General features: G+C 41.6%; 1 long non-coding RNA gene across 1 annotated transcript; it reads right to left on the reverse strand.

The window, feature by feature from the left end:
- Window positions 1-2,231: 2,231 nt before the first annotated feature.
- Window positions 2,232-3,532, reverse strand: LOC131604279 (uncharacterized). Its single transcript, XR_009284629.1, has 3 exons — window positions 3,029-3,532; window positions 2,753-2,927; window positions 2,232-2,508 (listed from the first exon to the last, which is right to left on the reverse strand). It is a non-coding gene; the product is annotated as an uncharacterized LOC131604279 (long non-coding RNA).
- Between the last annotated feature and the right edge of the window lie 3,036 nt (window positions 3,533-6,568).

Consider the following 6,568-nt stretch of genomic DNA (forward strand, 5'->3'; position numbering starts at 1 on the left):
AGAGCGTTTCTCTCCCCAACAGATTGACCTATTTTCCCCAAGAGAGTCATCTTATTCCCCGGTGGAGTTGTCTTAACAAAAGGTTCTTATGCCGAGTTCCTTATCCCCAGTGGATCTCTCATCTCCCTAGTGGACCACTATGCAGAAGTATTAATCTTCCCCACTGAATTTTCTTTCCTCAGCAAAGATTCACATGCATCCTCAGCAGGATCTGTTCTCATCTAGGACTTCCCCAGCGGAATGCGTCCTATACAAGCAAGTTGGTCACTCCTCATCAGAGTTATCTTCACGACTTGCTCTTATCTCCTCATCCCCAGTGTGTCGAGAATCTGTTTCTCCAATGAAGTTGACAGGGTATTCCCCAAGCAGTCAATCGGGATGTTCATATCCCTAAGCAGGATTTATTCCTCCAGCAGAGCTCACACCCAGATTTGATCGTCTCCAGCAGATTTCTGATCCATCTTTGCCAGCTCGTAGTTGTGACCCTTGGTCACTCATCTTGTCCTCCCCGCAGAGTTCCATAATCTCTCAAGGATTTCTTCAGCAATTCAGTGCTCCTCCGTTGTCTCCCCAAGCAACGTTCGAATCATGCATCATTTGCATTGCATTCTAAAAAGCATATAGCGTCTTCCTTCTCGGAAACGTTATTCCGTACACATTCATACATGCATCATGCATAAATCATATCATATCTGTTTCTTTCTACAGGAAAGTTATCCAGATTCAAATGCTCCCTAGAGAGCAATATTCGCCTAGTCATTACAGGCGCTTATCCTGATGTTTTGAATCAGAAGAGGATTGTTCTACTTATTTTCTGGCATAGCTCAGATCAGTTCAAAGACATTCTTATTCCCGATGCCCCCAGATCGGTGGAAGATATTTGTTCCTATCCTGATATCCAGCTCAGTTGAAGGAACCGCCTCCGGATCTCCCAAGATCTTCCTAAGGAGCAAGCCCTCTGATACATCAGATCAGTTGGAAATATCTACTCCCTGACGATTTAGTTCGTTCAGAAGAAGAAACTCGTTTGCCCAGTCCTGATGCTTTACCATCAGTTGAAGACGCTTTCTTTACCCGGCGTACACAGTTCGGAAGAAACATCTGTTCCTATCCTAATATCCAGTTTCAGATTAGTTGAAGGAACCGCCTCCGGATCTCCCAAGGTCTTACGAAGGAGCAAGCCACTGATATCATTAGATCAGATGGAGATGTTTGCCTGATTGACTTTTTCATTCAGATGAAGATTGTCCTACTTATTTTCTGGCATCATGTCCAGATCAGTTTAAAGGCATTCTTTCCCCGGCGTACACAGTTCGGAAGAGATATTGTTCCTATCCTGATTACCAGTTCAGTTGAAGGAACCGCCTCCGGATCCCCGTGGTCTTACGAAGGAGCTAGCCGCTAATTCCTAGATTAGTAGGAATATCTACCTGATGATTTAATTGCATCAGAAGAGATGTCTGCCCAGATTCCCAGATCATGATTCCCAGATCAGAGATACCTATTACTCGTTGATGTCCGATTCAACCGATGTATCTCCCTCGATTCCCAGATCGACTTAAGACATCTATCCCGATGCAAGTTCGGAGACATCTGCCACGTCTGATACTCAGATCAGTCGAGATGTTCCTTCTCTTGATGCCCAGATCATTTGAAGTGTTTCCCCTGCCTGTGGGTGCCCGTTCCTCCTTTTTTACAAGTTGGAGCTTATTTATTATCTAGGTCAATTGAAGTTTTTTCTCCCTGCTTGCGGGGTGGTACATTCCTTCTTATTGTAAGATGGAATCTTCTATTGATCAAGAGCGCAAATTTTCGAGTTCATTCTGGTATTCAATCTCCTTCCACCTCAACGATTCGAAACTTCCGTTTCTCGCTCGTTCGGTTCAAGAAGTTTGAATAGGGGCAGCTGTTGCACCCCAAAATTTGCCCTCTTTTATGTGCTTTAAGTTACGGTAGACGTTTATTTCGTCTCCGAAAAATCGAAGAAAAATTATAAAGAGTTTCTTGTGCATGGTGTGTGTGATCCTTAACTCGACTAAGATTCACTGAAATTCATGTTGAGATGTCCTCATGTGCTTCAATTCGTATATTCTTCAAGGATTCCTTAAAGTGTTATTGTTATGCTGGATTGAAGTTCAAATGTGAATCATGACATAAGAAAATAAAGTGGTGATCAAAGCTATTGTTTTTTCGCTTTTAATGCAAATAATTTGGTTCATCGATTGAATTAAGATTTCGTTGAATTGAAGTTCATTCAAGTGACGTTGTGGGTTCGGTACAATTCAAATATTGGATCGAGTTTCTTTAAGATATGTCGAGATGGAAGATTAATTCATTTTTGATTTGTTTGGAATGCAATCTACAAGAAGAAAACTCATATACATTCAAATCCAACCCCATACATATTTGCACTAAGACTAAGTTTTCAGGGAATGCTTTCAAGTCTTCAACACCGGCAGCTCCACGTTTTTTCGGCAAGACTTTCAATCAATTTGAGCCATCCAAAACCTGCATAATTCAAAAGCTGAACCATGAGTCTTCAGCAGATAGCAGACCAAAGGACCAGTTCAATAAAAAAAACCGAGCCAAAATCACTGCAAGAAGAGGGCATCGGTTGAGGAAATGAAAGAAAACGGTTCACAAGGTTCATCATGATATATCAAAGAATCGATAACAAACTCAGGGATCAAAAAACCAGAAAAATGATATAACAGAAAAAAGAAGGAAAAAACGCAACAGAATTGGAACTCACCGATTCGGATCTTCATCGCTCCTTCAAACTTCAATCACCAATCGATCCCTCTCACACTTCAATCTTCATCACCTTGAACCTTCTCCATCATTGAACCTTTCATGATCTTCTTCATAACACCAAAATCTCACCACCGATTCACCACTCAAGATCCTTCAACCTTCCAAACTCGAATCTGAAAAACGATAGAACGGAAAAGAGAAAGAGAATTGAGAATCAAAAACAGAAAAGTTCTCAACAGAAAATCAATTACCAATTTCAATCTTGACAACCTACCATTTCAACCTTCATCAACTTCGATCCATCATCTTCAGAACTTCAACAGAAATTGCACGAAGAAATTCGCAACGGAATTGAAATTGAGGAGCAAACCTGTAACACCGATTATCTTCTACCTCTATGATTTCTCTTCGCTCAGCACATCTTCATCACCACGATCTTCATCTGCGACTCCGTTTAATCATCACCGGCAACAAACTATCTTCAGATCGTCTTCTTCAGTCACCACGCTCGTCGGCTTCAATGTCCATTACTCGCCGCACGATTCATCTTCAACAAACTTCAGTGTGCTTCTTCAATCCTTTCGGTATCGCGAGAACAACGACAACGTCGTGATGTGCTCAAAGTTGAACAGCAAGAAAATAGGGGACGAATGGAAGGATTGAACGGAAAGAAGATACATGGTTATGGCGGCACTGGGAGGTCTTTGCCGGAGAGAACGACGGCCTCCGTCTGTGTTTTGTGAGGAGGGAGACATTTCTCTAATGTACGTGAATTGCTTTTTTCCTAACCCTAATCCTATTTCAATTTTATTAGAATTAATTAACCTTAATGAAATTGATATATCTGATAATGAATTGATTAGAAAATGGTTAGAAAATCTGTAATCCATGGGCTTTTGTTGCGAATCACTGTTCATGCCCCATGTTGCATCTGTTTGGCTGAAAACTTGAACAAAAAATATCATTGGACACAAACATTGGGCCTTCTGCGCCCTTGTTTCCTTCACCCCCCATTTGAGTCCACTACTCAGGTTTTTGGATGATAGAATTGTACAAAAACACTCACCTTGGGCCATTCTGATGGGCCTGCGCCCTTACTCTCTGCACACCATATTTTCACTTGAACCCCCCTGTGTGCATTAGTTCATATTAGATTTAGTTTTGTTTTTTTGTCTAGTTTGTTTTCTATAATTGTTAGCATAACAAAAACATGAATCAATAGTTTTGTTAGAATTTGCATGATAAAAATAATCAAAAACATGTATTCTTTTCTAGTTAGAATTTAATTTTGTTTTTCTATATTCGTTTTAGATAATATCTTTTCCTTGTTAAAATTTAGATGTTTTTGTACATAGTTTTATTCTAATTCTTAGAGGTAAAAAATGAATAAAAACATGTAATACCTTTTGCTTGTTAGAATTTTAATTGTTTTATACATAGTTTTATTCTCTTACTTTGAGATAAAAATGTCATAAAAAACAATTTAATCTTGCTAGATTTTCTTTTAGAATTCATTTAGAATTTAATTTCTCTTATTTTCTATGGTCGGTGCATGCTTCCTTGTTATTACTGATGCGTTTGCTGAGATGTGCGAGGTACTTCGAGAGAGCCTTCGATTGAGATTCGACTTGCTTTGTGTTCCACTTTATTTGTGGGACACGAATTCGCTTCCAGTGCGATTGATATGCGTCGTGTTCCACTTTATTTGTGGGACACGAACCTATTTCCGATGCCGGTCACCCGATCTCTCATTCATTGAGATGTATATTCCTGCATTGTCTGGCTTGTGTTCTCTTGCAGGTTGCTTATGTGGTTATGCTCGACGTGTACCACATGTCGCTCGTGATTTACTTTCACGACGACGCTTTCTGACTCGCTTTGCTTGACGATGGCTTACTCGAAGTATTCCGGACTTCTCTGCTTACGTTTGCTAGCTCATTGCGGATTTGCTATCCGCTCAGTATTGTCTTCCGTTTCATTTTATTTCTCTCGCTCTTTATCGCTTTCTCGCATCATCCTTTAACATGAGAAGTAGGACCTAGACATGCATCTGGCCAAGTCCTCGAAAGAGGCTCTGTTTTTGTTGGTGTGTTTATATTTGTGCTTTGCGGCAGGGAGTCACGGTGTAATAAGTCCTATATGGCACTCCGTTAAGTCCTCATGGAAGGCATGCGGAAAGGGTTAGCAATCAACCCCCGCCTAGTCTCATCGAGTCCGTTCAGTATGCGCACGCCATGCGTTGCTCGCTTCTGAACCTGCACAAGATCTTGTTATCGAGTATGTCAGGAAAAGGGTTCATGTAGCCGGACCCCCGCCTTTCTTATAGCTCGCGTCGCTCGACGTTGATGCTTGGTGTACGCACGCACCGTTTTCCTTTATGATCCGTGACGGCTTGGTTGCTGAGAGGGGTCCGCCCTCTTGTCTATGGCCCGATCATTTTCGCGAGGTCTAATGCTTGGTTGACTTGGGTTGAGCTGCTCCCCTTGGCTATGGCGGGACCGCTTTTCTACCATTCGGTCAGTACCGTTGGTTTTGTTTGCTTTACGAGCGGATGCTCGTTTGTGTGATATTCTTGTGTGCTTCCCCTTTTTCTCGTAGGTTGTTAGTTTAGTTTAGATTTGCACCCTTCGTATGATAACATTAGGTAGCAAGCTTTCCCCCCTTAGCTTAGGTCTTCCTCATGCATCTTTTAAAACACAAACCACACTCTTTGATTTTCTTTTCTTAAGAGCTTTTTATTTCCGCTCCATTCCCAGCATAAGTCTCCAAAGGTCGAGCAGCGGAGTGTGAATGTAACTCGTTCACCTAAAAAACACAAAACAAACAGAAATTAGTTAGCCGAGCTACGGTAGCTCTGATTCTGCAAAACAGATACGTAGGCAGCGGGGTAGGGCCCGTGCGAGCACAATACTTTCTTTTCCCTACATTTTGCATGCATATTAGTCCAGTTTAGATGTAAACTTGTTACACACCCATAGATTTAGACACTAGCGTGGATACCATCGAGTACGATGGGCGCGTGGGGTGCTAACACCTTCCCCTCGCGTAACCGACTCCCTTACCCTTTTTCTCTGGTCGTGAGACCGTTGTTTTGTTTTGTGGTTTGCTGGCATTCCCTTCCTTTTCAGGATAAATATGTTAGTGGCGACTCTGTTAATTTTCGCGGTAGCGACAGGCGGTCACATGTCATGCCTAGATTATACTTGAATTGCTTCATGAAAGCATCATCCAAGTATTAGAAGAAATGGATACGATTCCCTCAAGTCCCATTTACCATTTTAGTGAAGTTCCACTCAAGCTATCTTGAAAGCAGTGGATAAGTAGTTTGTCATTCTTGGTATAAGCATGCATCTTTCGGTAGTACATGATAAAGTGACTTCTTGGACATGTATATCCTTTGTAATTTTGGAAGTCAGGAGCCTAGAATTTTGCAAGCATGACAAAGTCTGAAACCAAACACGTGTTTTCAGCAACAACCCCAAAGTAATCATTTCCTTCCATGGCTCTCAATCTCTTTTCCAAAGTCTGAAATTTCTCTCTAACTTCTTCAGTATCTCCAGCATCTCCTTGACTTCCAGTCTGGGAACGGGAAACACGATGCTTAAAAATAGGATTCTCGTAAGTAGGGTGAGCAACCGTGTGCATAATAGGTTTGGATTCGGTAATGATAGGAGCATGAAACACTGGATGTGAAGATTGACCGATCACGGGCTTTGAAGATTGACCAATCCCTGGAGTCTTCTTATAGGGAGGAGAGTAATTCAACGAAAATCCATACTCAGGCTAAGTAGTGACCGACTTTGGGATATGATGA

Source organism: Vicia villosa, linkage group LG1, assembly GCF_029867415.1.
Source record: "Vicia villosa cultivar HV-30 ecotype Madison, WI linkage group LG1, Vvil1.0, whole genome shotgun sequence".
Lineage (NCBI taxonomy): Eukaryota > Viridiplantae > Streptophyta > Magnoliopsida > Fabales > Fabaceae > Vicia > Vicia villosa.